General features: G+C 39.1%; 1 protein-coding gene across 1 annotated transcript in view; it reads right to left on the reverse strand.

Annotated features, from left to right (window-relative positions):
* Nucleotides 1-14,012, reverse strand: part of LOC307177794 (uncharacterized protein) — a gene marked incomplete at both ends in the record, with an annotated part of 109,742 nt that overhangs the window by 79,700 nt on the left and 16,030 nt on the right.

Consider the following 14,012-nt stretch of genomic DNA (forward strand, 5'->3'; position numbering starts at 1 on the left):
GAAAACTGTCCGAGAGAGAGGGAAGAAGCAAGCAAACATTTATTGGGGGCCTACTGTGTGCTTTGTCCACATTTTATCTCCTTTCATTCTTTCATGAACCCCTTCAGGTAGATGCCAACACCCTAAATTTACAGAAGAGGAAACTGAGACTTGGAGAGATGAAGAGATCGGCTCAAGGTCACGCTCCAAGTTCAACCCATGTGGTCCTCTTATGGAAGGAGGACCTTCTTCCTCTCCTTAGTGGTCCTCTCCTTCCACTATACCACACTACCTTCTGCAAGGGACTACGATCTTACTTTAAGCTTGTTTTATTTTTTTCTTTTTGGTTGTCACTTTTGATTTGTATAGCCATATTATTATCTAAATACAAAGTGAATTTAAAAATCTATTATATGGTGTCACATGCCACAACATGGATGAACCTGGAGGACATCACACTAAGCAAAATAAGCCAGTATCTATTATTTTTCAAGTTCTTTTCCCATTTAGGTTATTAGAATATTTAGAATATTGAGCAGAGTTCCCTGCGCTATACAGTAGGTTCTTGCTGGTTATCTATATTAAATATAGTAGTGTGTGTATGTCAATCCCAAACTCCCAATTTATCCCTCCCACACCTTTCCCCTTTGGTAACCATAAGTTTGTTTCCTAAGTCTGTGAGTCTGTTTCTGTTTTGTAAATAAATTTATTTGTATCATTTTTTTTAGATTCCACATACAAGCAGAATATCATATGATATTTGTCTTTCTCTGTCTGACTTACTCTACCTAGTATGATAATCTCCAGGTCTATTCGTGTTGCTACAAATTGCTTCCATGTCTTGGCTATTGTAAATAGTGTGCAATGAACATTGGGGTACGTGTATCCTTTCAAACCATGGTTTTCTCTGGATATATGTCCAGGAGTGGGATTGCTGGATTATATGGTAGCTCTATTTTTAGTTTTTCAAAGAACCTCCATACTGTTCTCCATAGTGGCTGCACCAATTTACTTTCCCACCGAAAGTGTAGGAGGGTTCCCTTTTCTCCACACCCTCTCCAACATTTATGGTTTGTAGACTTTTTGATGATGGCCATCAAAAAGACTACAAACAATAAATGTTGGCTATCATCAGCCAGGTGAGGGAAGGGAGTCCCAGGTTATATGATCAGCTCATGTACAATTCTCTGATTGGTTGATGGTGAGGTAACAGAGTGGTATTACTCTGTTAAAATTCTTCAGTCCTTAAGCTCCAGTAGGTCTGGGGGCTACATGCTCATGGTCATCAAGTAGTTAATTTATTCCATTTAGTGGGGGTTTTAGCATCTGTAAAACAACTCAGGAAATGTGCATCAGATACTATTATCTAGGTACTTCAGACAGGAGCTAAAGCAGAGGATATGGGGGAAGGGTTTGTCCCAGGAAGGCCCCATAGGGTCCTGCTTGGTTATGGCACTGTCCCCTTTACTATACACTACCAACGGTTGTCACTTGGTTTTCCATTTTCAGCCACTATAAATAATGCAGCAATAAATACCTTTGTACATTTGCCCTTTTATACTGGTCTTTTCTTTCTTTTTTTTTTTTTTTTTTTTGGTGGTACTCGGGCCTCTCACTGTTGTGGCCTCTCCCGTTGCACAGCACAGGCTCCGGACGCTCAGGCTCAGCGGCCATGGCTCACGGGCCCAGCCACGCCGCAGTACGTGGGATCTTCCCAGACCGGGGCACGAACCCGTGTCCCCTGCATCGGCAGGCGGACTCTCAACCACTGCACCACCAGGGAAGCCCTGGTCTTTTATTTCTATTAACTTATTCATTTAATAATGAAGCCCCTTAAATATTTGAAAGTCACCTTTGCCATGTACTCACATATAAGGAGGCCAGAAAAGAGCCTAGGAGAATAAAAATCTTGGGGACAGAACAATGGATGAATGTTTTGTTTTTTTATATTTCCATTTATGTTGTCACACTATTCATACGGCAGATAAAAACTGCGTTACTGGATGCAAGTTCATGTGCCCTATGCACAGCGGGGCCAAACGAAGCAAGACATCGGATTTTGGAGCAGAGAAATATTTTTGCAGCGTCATGCAAGGAGAACGGGTGGCTCGTGCCCAAAAAAATCCCCGAACTCTCTGAAGGGTTTCAGCAAAGCATTTTTCAAGAAAAACTCAGGAAGTATGCATGAGATACTATTATCTGGGTACTTCAGAGAGGAGCTACATTACCACAGAGGATATGGAGGAGGGGTCTGTCCCGGGAAGACTCCACAGGGTCCTGCTTGGTTACAATTGGAAGGAGCAAAACATATCTGTTTTAGGTGTAATGATCTTATAATTGTAGGAAAGAAAGAAACATTTGGACCCCATCAGTGGGTTAACAGGGAACCGAGTCAGAAATGGACTCTCCTTCCAAATAGCCTTTTATGCTCTACCACCCCTTGATCTGCTCAAAGCCCTTCTGGCGTCCTGGACAGATGGGGAAGCAGGGACACAGAGCTATGTCTGCCCATGGCAGTGACCACACAGCACATCAGAGGAAGGGGCAGCACATCCGAGGGAGGCCAGATAAAGAGCTGCACTTGCTCAGTGCCTCAGCTCTCACAGCCCCGACTCCACCCCTCCATAGCTCAAAAAGATACCTGCTTTCTCTTCTGCGGCAACCTTGGAGCAATGTGATGAAAGGCACATGGAATCTAGAGAAGCCCGTCCCCAAGAATCTTCCTTCTGAGAACGTTCCATGGAGACCAGAGAGCAGAGTCTTCTACACCAAACCCATGGCTCTAATCCACAAATCTTGAGTGTCCCTTACACGCCGGGTGCTGTCTAAGTTTGTTGGGGACGGGCAAAACCAAAAGCTTCATGTGTGTTATGTTTCAGGAAGCCATCAGAAGATTTTAAACTACAAGCTACAGCAATGGGAAGGCAAACAGAAGAAATCACTTATCTCAGATATCAGGAGTGACACAGTGCTTTTAATAGCTCTCAGAAACAATGGGCCCAAAGAACGCAAAACCTTTAGGAGCTTACCACTAAGTCACTGACTTCAGCAGATACACTTTATGGGCTATCATCAATTCTCACTTCAGCCATTGTTTAGCACTTTATGCAATTATCTAAAACAATATTTTACCAACTTTGACACATAACTCGAGCATGAAGAATCTGAGGGTGTGTTCAAAATAGACACGTTACAAGGAACATTCAAGAGCACTCAACCTCCTCATCTCAGGTGCCAGGATCTTAGGAAGCAGGAAAGACCAGCCAAGAGCAGAATGCAGTCTGATCTGACATAGAGAATAGACCTGTGGTTGCCAAGGGGGAGGGGACATGGGGGAGGGATGGATTGGGAGTTTGGGATTAGCGGAAGCAAACTAGTATATATAGGATGGATAAACAATAAGGACTATATAGCACAGGGAACTATGTTCAATATCCTGTGATAAACCATAATGGAAAAGCATATGAAAAAGAATATATATATGCATAACTGAATTTCTTTGCTGTACAGCAGAAATTAACACAACATTGTAAATCAACTATACTTCAATAAAATTTTAAAAAATTAAAAATGCAGTCTGATTTGGACTTGAATCTTAGCTTGAGAAATCCAAGCATTTCCAGATGGAAAACCTGCTTCCTTTACTGAAGGCGAAATTTACATTTCTGCTTCGATAATGTCTTTCTGTAAAGGGGGCTCATGATGAATATAACAAAACAGAAATAGACTCAGAGATATAGGGCACAAACTTGTGGTTACCAGCGTGGAGAGGGAAGGGAGGAGGGGCAAGATAGGGATAGAGGATTAATAGGTATGAACTACTATGTATAAAATAAAATAGGCTACAAGGACATATTGTACAGCACAAGGAATATAGCCAATATTTTATAATAACTTTATTTTTATTTATTTATTTATTATTTTTTTTTGCGGTACGTGGGCCTTTCACTGTTGCGGCCTCTCCCGTTGCGGAGCACAGGCCCTGGACGCGCAGGTTCAGCGGCCATGGCTCATGGGCCCAGCCACTCTGCGGCATGTGGCAGCTTTCCAGACCAGGGCATGAACCCATGTCCCCTGCATCGGCAGGCGGACTCTCAACCACTGCGCCACCAGGGAAGCCCTATAATAACTTTAAATGGAGTATAAGCTATAAAAATATTTAGCCACCATGTTGTACACCTGAAACTAATATAATGTTGAAAATCCACTATATCTCAATAAAATAATAATATTAATAAAAAATAAAAGGGGCTCAGGTTTTGTTTACACTGGACACAGCAATGAACAGGAGACACATGGTTCCTGCTCTTAGGCAATTTTTCTAACTAGCTGAGAGACCCAAAGAAATTTTTTTTCCTTGATTATTTGAAATCTCAGTTTCCCCATCTGTCAAATGGAGGACTTTCTCATGGAGCTTTCCGAGGGTCCACCGCTGGCTGGTATTCATTCTGAAGACACAAGCACAAACAGTTTTGTTAAAATCGCTCCCCACACCCAGGTAAAGTGTGTTCTGCACACTCTGTTCTGACATCTCATTACTCAACAACTCATGAGCATGTGCTCACGAGTTTTTAACAACCCAGGCCAGGACTATATGTCTGTGTCAGAGTTCTTCCATAACATCAGCTTTAAAAGTGATGAATCAATTCACAAAAGATATTTTTTAAAGATAATACTCAAAGTTGCTGAGCATGTTTTGAAATAGGCACTCCCATTCCCTGATGGAAAAATATGTAAATTGGTACAACTTCTTTTTAAATCAATTTGGCAATACAAATTAAGACCATTAAACTATTCATTATCTTCTCACCTAGTAATTATACTTCTGGGAATCTAGCCTAAAGAAATACTGCAAAAAATATATGAAAATAAAGTGTTATGCAGAAAGATGTTCCATTGTTGCATTACTTTAAATGGTAATCAAAAAAAGTGGAAACAGCATTAAATTGTATTTGGTGTGATTGTAGTTATGTTTGTATATATATATGAAAGAAACTCACCAAAATGTTATCAGTGAAGAACATGAGTTCCTACATTGAAAGATTCTGCTAAGTGCCTAATCCAACAGATGAAGACACAGCCACAACAAGGCAGAATATGTGATATTTCAGCCACTGGAGAGAAAGAGAAGAACCTAAATCCTGCTGGGGGAAGAGTGGGAATGGGATAGTATGAAGGATCTAGAATCAAAATAGAATTAGACTTCTCAAGTGTAATACCGGAAGCCAGGAAACAGTGAAGAAACAATACCTTCAAAATGCTGAGGAAAAATTATTTCCAACCTAGAATTCCATACCCAGCCAAACTATCAGTCAAGAGACTAACAATATTTTCAGAAATGAAAGTTCAAAAACTTTAACCTCTATAAAACTTTCCATAAGAGTATGTGTTTCACTCAAATAAAGAGAGGGAGAGGGAGGAAAAAGAAGACATGGGATCCAGAAAACAAGGGGTGCAATAGAGAAAGAAGAGATGCCCAAGACAATGGTGAAGGGAGATGTCCGGGTAATAGCAGGCCCAGAGAGCACCCAGAACAGACTGGAGCAGGAGGACAGAGGGCTCCAGGAAGGACATCTTCAAGAACATGAAATTGATGGAATAGGCAGTGTTTAACACATTAAGAGGAGATGTATACTTCTGGCAATGAATTAGTGATAGGTACAAAGAAAACTTATACAAACTGAAAAACAGATATTTATTCTGAGGAAATTTAATGTAGTGTAAAACATGATTTGGTTGTGAATAATATTTAAATAGTCATAAAAATGTAAACATTAAACGTTTACTAATGAAAAGTTATTGAGAGGGTAGGAAAAAATGGATAGGGAAAATGCAGAGAGCTAAATTCTCTTCCTATACAGCAGCGATTAAAAACTAAACCTGAAAAATGGCTATACTACCCAAAGCAATCTACAGATTTAATGTGACCCCTATCAAATTACCAAAGAGAAAAATAACCAAAGTTATTTTTCACATAACTGGAGGAAATAATCCTAAAATTTATATGGAGGCATAAGGGACCCAGAATTTCCAAAGCAATCCTGAGGAAAAAGAACAAAACTGGAGGCATAACACTCCCAGACTTCAGACAATACTACAAAGCTACAGTAATCAAAACAGCATGGTACTGACACAAAAACAGACATATGGATCAATGGAACAGAATAGAGTCCAGAAATAAATCTGCACACCTACAGTCAATTAATCTTCAGCAAAGGAGGGAAGAATATACAATTGGAAAAAGACAGTCTCTTCAGCAACTGGTGTTAGGAAAGTTGGACAGCTGCATTTTAAATCAATGATGTTAGAACACTCCCTCACACCATACACAAAAATAAACTCAAAAAGACTTAAAGACAGGACTTCCCTGGTTGTCCAGTGGTTAAGAATCCACCTTCCAATGCAGGGGACGTGGGCTCAATCCCTGGTCAAGAAACTAAGATCCCACATGCCGCAGGGCAACTAAGCCTGTGCATTGCAACTACTGAGTCCACAGGCCACAACTAGAGAGCCCACATGCTGCAAGTACAGAGTCCACATGCTCTAGAGCCTGCGTGCCACAACTACAGAGCCCATGCACGCTGGAGCCCCCACACCACAACTAGAGAGAAGCCCGAGAAGCCCGTGTGCCACAACGAAGAGCCCGCACATCAAGTGAAAGATCCCGCATGCCGCAACTAACACAGGATGTGGCCAAAAATAAATAAATAAACAAATAATTTTTTTAAAAAGATTTAAATATAAGACATGACACCATAAAACCCCTAGAAGAGAACATAGGCAAAACATTCTCTGACATAAATCGTAGCAATGTTTTCTTAGGTCACTCTCCCAAGGCAATAGAAATAAAAGCAAAAATAAACAAATGGGACCTAATCAAACTTATAAGCTTTTGCACATCAAAGGAAACTATAAACAGAACGAAAAGACAACCTATGGAATGGGAGAAAATATTTGCAAATGATGCGACATACAAGGGTTTAATTTCCAAAATATACATACAGCTCATACAACTCAATAATAAAAAAAAAAAAATCAAAAAATGGGCAGAAAACCTACACAGACGTTTCTCCAAAGAAGACATACAGATGGCCAATAGGCACATGAAAAGATGCTCAACATCACTAATTACTAGAGAAATGCAAATCAAAACTGCAGTGAAGTATCACCTCACACAGTCAGAATGGCCATCATCAAAAAGTCTACAAATAATAAATGCTGGAGAAGGTGTGGAAAAAAGGGAATCCTGCTACAACGTTGGTGGGAATGTAAATTGGTGCAGCCACTATGGACAACAGTATGGAGGTTCCTTAACAAACTAAAAACAGAGTTACCACATGATCCAACAATCCCACTCCTGGGCATATAGCTAGAAATGATGAAAACTCTAATTCGAAAAGATACATGCACTTCAATGTTCATAGCAGCACTACTTATAATAGTCAAGACATGGAAACAACCCAAGTGTCCATCAACAGATGAATGGATAAAGAACATGTGATATATATATGATGGAATACTACTCAGCCATTAAAAAAGAATGAAATAATGTCATTTGCAGCAAGACGGATGGACCTCAAGATTATGATACTAAGTGAAGTAGTCAGACAGAGAAAGACAAATATCATATGATACCACTTATATGTGGAATCTAAAATATGATACAAATGAACTTATTTACAAAACAGAAACAGGCTCACAGACATAGAAAACAAACTTATGGTTACCAAAGGGGAAAGGTGGGGAGGAATAAATTAGTAGTCTGGGATTAGCAGATACAAACTACTATATATAAACTACATAAAAAACCAGGTCCTACTGTATAGCACAGGGAACTATATTAAATATACTGTAATAAACCATAATGGAAAAGAATATGAAAAAGAGTATATAGATATAGATATAGATATATCTGAATCACTTTGCTGTACACCAGAAACTAACACAACACTGTAAATCAACTATACTTCAATTAAAAAAAAAACTAAAACTGAAAAAATATCTAGAAATTATAGCATAGCCTGTTATTTAGAAATAAGGAGATCGATTGTTTCAAGATGGCAGAGTAGAAGGATGTGCTCTCACTCCCTCTCGCAAGAGCACCAGAATCACAAATAACTGCTGAACAATCATCGACAGGAAGACACTGGAACTCACCAAAAAAGATACCCCACATCCAAAGACAAAGGAGAAGCCACAGTGAGACGGTAGGAGGGGCGCAATCACAATAAAATCAAATCCCATAACTGCTGGGTACGTGACTCACAAACTGGAGAACACTTATACCACAGAAGTCCACCCACTGGAGTGAAGGTTCTGAGCCCCACATCAGGCTTCCCAACCTGGGGGTCAGGCAACAGGAGGAGGAATTCCTAGAGAATCACACTTTAAAGTCTAGTGGGATTTGATTGCAGGACATCGCCAGGACTGGGGAAAACAGAGACTCCACTCCTGGAGGAACACACAAAGTAGTGTGCACATCGGGACCCAGCAGAAGGAGCAGTGACCCCATAGGATGCTGAACCAGATCTACCTGCTAGTATTGGAGGGTCTCCTGCAGAGGTGAGGGCTGGCTGTGTCTCACCATGAGGACAAGGACACAGGCAGCAGAAGTTCTGGGAAGTACTCCTTGGCATGAGCCCTCCCAGAGCCCGCCATTAGCCCCACCAAAGAGCCCTGGTAGGTTCCAGTGTTGGGTTGCCTCAGGTCAAACAACCAACAGGGAGGGAACCCAGCCCCACCCATCAGCAGACAAGCGGATTAAAGCCCCACCAGAGCAACAGCCAGCTCTACCCACCACCAGTCCCTCCCAACAGGAAACTTGCACAAACCTCTTAGACAGCTTCATCCACCAGAGGGCACACAGCAGAAGCAAGAAAAACTACAATCCTGCACTCTGGAACAAACACCACATTCACAGAAAGATAGACAAGATGAAAAGGCAGAGGGCTATGTACCAGATGAAGGAACAAGATAAAACCCCAGAAAAACAACTAAATGAAGTGGAGATAGGCAACCTTCCAGAAAAAGAATTCAGAATAATGATAGTGAAGATGATCCAGGACCTCGGGAAAAGAATGGAGGCAAAGATTGAGAAGATGCAAGAAATGTTTAACAAAGACCTAGAAGAATTAAAGAACAAACAAAAAGAGATGAACAATACAATAACTGAAAAGAAAAATATGCTAGAAGAATCAATAGCAGAATGACTGAGGCAGAAGAACGGATAAGTGACCTGGAAGACAGAATGGTGGAATTCACTGCTGCGGAACAGAATAAAGAAAAAAGAATGAAAAGAAATGAAGACAGCCTAAGAGACCTCTCGGACAACATCAAATGCACCAACATTTGCATTAAAGGGGTTCCAGAGGGAGAAGAGAGAGAGAAAGGACCCAAGAAAATATTTGAAGAGATTATAGTCGAAAACTTCCCTAACATGGGAAAGGAAATAGCCACCCAAGTCCAGGAAGCACAGAGAGTCCCAGGCAGGATAAACCCAAGGAGAAACATGCCAAGACACATAGTAATCAAACTGACAAAAATTAAAGACAAAGAAAAATTATTGAAAGCAAAAAGGGAAAAATGACAAATAACATACAAGTGAACTCCCATAAGGTTAACAGCTGATTTCTCAGCAGAAACTCTAAGAGCCAGAAGCGGGTGGCATGACATATTTAAAGTGATGAAAGGGAAGAAATTACAACCAAGATTACTCTACCTGGCAAGGATCTCATTCAGGTTTGATGGAGAAATCAAAAGCTTTACAGACAAGCAAAAGCTAAGAGAATTCAGCACCACCAAACCAGCTCTACAACAAATGCTAAAGGAACTTCTCTAAGCGGGAAACACAAGAGAAGAAAATGATGTACAAAAAAACCCCCATAACAATTAAGAAAATGGTAATAGGAACATACATATCGATAATTACCTTAAATGGGAATGGATTAAATGCTCCAACCAAAAGACACAGGCTTACTGAATTGGATACAAAAACAAGACCCATATATATGCTGTCTACGAGAGACCTACTTCAGACGTAGGGACACATACAGACTGAAAGTAAGGGGATGGAAAAAGGTATTCCGTGCAAATGGAAATCAAAAGAAAGCTAGAGTAGCAATACTCATATCAGATAAAACAGACTTTAAAATAAAGAATGATACAAGAGACAAGGAAGGACACTACATAATGATGAAGGGATCAATCCTAGAAGAACATATAACAATTATAAATATATATGCACCCAACATAGGAACACCTCAATACATAAGGCAACTGCTAACATCTATAAAAGAGGAAATCCACAGTAACACAATAACAGTGGGGGACTTTAACATCTCACTTACACCAATGGACAGATCATCCAAACAGAAAATTAGTAAGGAAACACAAGCTTTAAATGACACAATAGACCAGATAAATTTAATTGATATTTATAGGACATTCCACCCCAAAACAGCAGATTACACCTTCTTCTCAAGTGTGCACAGAACATTCTCCAGGATAGATCACATCTTGGGTCACAAATCAAGCCTCGTAAATTTAAGAAAATTGAAATCATATCAAGCATTTTTTCTGACCACAATGCTATAAGACTAGAAATCAATTACAGTAGAAGAAACGTAAAAAACACAAACACATGGAGGCTAAACAATACATTACTAAATAACCAAGAGATCACTGAAGAAATCAAAGAAGAAGTCAAAAAATACCTAGAGACAAATGACAATGAAAACATGATGATCCAAAACCTATGGGATGCAGCAAAAGCAGTTTTAAGAGGGAAGTTTATAGCAATACAAGCCTACCTCAAGAAACAAGAAAAATCTCAAATAAACAATCTAACCTTACACCTAAAGGAACTAGAGAAAGAAGAACAAACAAAATGCAAGTTAGTAGAAGGAAAGAAATCATAAAGATCAGAGCAGAAATAAATGAAATAGAAACAAAAGAAACAATAGCAAAGATCAATAAAACTAAAAGCTGGTTCTTTGAGAAGATAAACAAAATTGATAAACCATTAGCCAGACTCATCAAGAAAAAGAGGGAGAGGACTTGCATCAATAAATTAGAAATGAAAAAGGAGAAGTTACAACAGACACTGCAGAAATACAAAGCATCCTAAGAGACTACTACAAGCAACTCTATGCCAATAAAATGGACAACCTGGAAGATATGGACAAATTCTTGGAAAGGTATAACCTTCCAAGACTGAACCAGGAAGAAATAGAAAATATGAACAGACCAATCAGAAGTAATGGAACTGAAACTGTGATTAAAAATCTTCCAACAAACAAAAGTCCAGGACCAGATGGCTTCACAGGTGAATTCTATCAAACATTTAGAGAAGAGCTAACACCCATCCTTCTCAAACTTTTCCAAAAAATTGCAGAGGAAGGAACTCTCCCAAACTCATTCTATGAGGCCACCGTCACCCTGATAACAAAACCAGACAAATGTACTACAAAAAAAAAAAATTACAGACCAATATCACTGATGAATATAGATGCAAAAATCCTCAACAAAATACTAGCAAACAGAATCCAACAACACATTAAAAGGGTCATATAAAATGATCATGTGGGATTTATCCCAGGGATGCAAGGATTCTTCAATATACACAAATCAATCAATGTGATTAACCATATTAACAAATTGAAGAATAAAAACCATATGATCATCTCAATAGATGCAGAAAAAGCTTTTGACAAAATTCAACATCCATTTATGATAAAAACTCTCCAGGGAGTGGGCATAGAGGGAACCTACCTCAACATAATAAAGGCCACACAGGACAAACCCACAGCAAACATCATTCTCAATGGTGAAAAGCTGAAAGCATTTCCTCTAAGATCAGGAACAAGACAAGGATGTCCATTCTCACCATTATTATTCAACATAGTTTTGGAAGTCCTAGCCACGGCAATCAGAGAAGAAAAAGAAATAAAAGGAATACAAATTGGAAAAGAAGAAGTAAAACTGTCACTGTTTGCAGATGACATGATACTATACATAGAGAATCCTAAAGATGTTACCAGAAAACTACTAGAGTCAATCAATGAATTTGGTAAAGTAGCAGGATACAAAATTAATGCACAGAAATCTCTTGCATTCCTATACACTAATGATGAAAAATCTGAAAGAGAAATTAAGGAAACACTCCCATTTACCACTGCAACAAAAAGAATAAAATACCTAGGAATAAACCTACCTAGGGAGACAAAAGACCTGTATGCAGAAAACTATAAGACACTGATGAAAGAAATTAAGGATGATAAAAACAGATGGAGAGATATACCATGTTCTTGGATTAGAAGAATCAATATTGTGAAAATGACTATACTACCCAAAGCAATCTACAGATTCAATGCAATCCCTATCAAATTACCAATGGCATTTTTTACAGAACTGGAACAAAAAATCTTAAAATTTGTATGGAGACACAAAGACCCTGAGTAGCCAAAGCGGTCTTGAGGGAAAAAAACGGAGCTGAAGGAATCAGACTCCCTGACTTCAGACTATACTAGAAAGCTACAGTAATCAAGACAATATGGTACTGGCACAAAAACAGAAATATAGATCAATGGAACAGGATAGAAAGCCCAGAGATAAACCCACACACCTATGGTCAACTAATCTATGACAAAGGAGGCAAGGATATACAATGGAGAAAAGACAGTCTCTTCAATAAAGTGGTGCTGGGAAAACTGGACAGCTACATGTAAAAGAATGAAATTAGAACACTCCCTAACACCATACACAAAAATAAACTCAAAATGGATTAGAGACCTAAATGTAAGACTGGACACTATAAAACTCTTAGAGGAAAACACAGGAAGAACACTCTTTGACATAAATCACAGCAAGATCTTTTTTGATCCACCTGCTAGAGTAATGGAAATAAAAACAAAAATAAACAAATGGGACCTAATGAAACTTAAAAGCTTTTGCACAGCAAAGGAAACTATAAACAAGACAAAAAGACAACCCTCAGAATGGGAGAAAATATTTGCAAATGGATCAACGAACAAAGGATTAATCTCCAAAATATATAAACAGCTCATGCAGCTCAATATTAAAAAAACAAACAACCCAATCCAAAAATGGGCAGAAGACCTAAACAGACATTTCTCCAAAGAAGACATACAGATGGCCAAGAAGCACATGAAAAGCTGCCCCATATCACTAATCATTAGAGAAATGCAAATCAAAACTACAGTGAGGTATCACCTCAAACCGGTTAGAATGGACATCATCAGAAAATCTACAAACAACAAATGCTGGAGAGGGTGTGGAGAAAAGGGAACCCTCTTGCACTGTTGGTGGGAATGTAAACTGATACAGCCACTATGGAGAACAGTATGGAGGTTCCTTAAAAAACTAAAAATAGAATTACCATATGACCCAGCAATCCCACTACTGGGCATATACCCAGAGAAAACCATAATTGAAAAAGACACATGCACCCCAATGTTCATTGCTGCACTATTTACAATAGCCAGCTCATGGAAGCAACCTAAATGCCCACTGACAGACGAATGGGTAAAGAAGATGTGGTACATATATACAATGGACTATTACTCAGCCATAAAAAGGAATGAAATTGGGTCATTTGTAGAGACGTGGATGAATCTAGAGACTGTCATACAGAGTGAAGTAATCAGAAAGAGAAAAACAAATATCGTATATTAACGCATGTATGTGGAACCTAGAAAAATGGTACTGATGAACTAGTTTGCAGGGCAGAAATTGAGACACAGATGTAAAGAACAAACGTATGGACACCAAGGGGGGAAAGCGGTGGGGGTGAGGGATGATGAATTGGGACATTGAGATTCACATACACACACTAATATGTATAAAATGGATAACTAACAAGAACCTGCTATATAAAAAAATAAAATAATATTCAAGAAAAAGAAAAAGGAAAGAAGGAGACAAATGATAAAAGTAAGAACTAAGACTTGAAAGTGGGAGGTAAGTATAGAGGTGTGTGACACCTGGGGATGTCAACCTGGGAATGGCTCTTTTTC

The sequence above is a fragment of the Stenella coeruleoalba genome (assembly GCF_951394435.1).
Source record: "Stenella coeruleoalba genome assembly, chromosome: 19".
Lineage (NCBI taxonomy): Eukaryota > Metazoa > Chordata > Mammalia > Artiodactyla > Delphinidae > Stenella > Stenella coeruleoalba.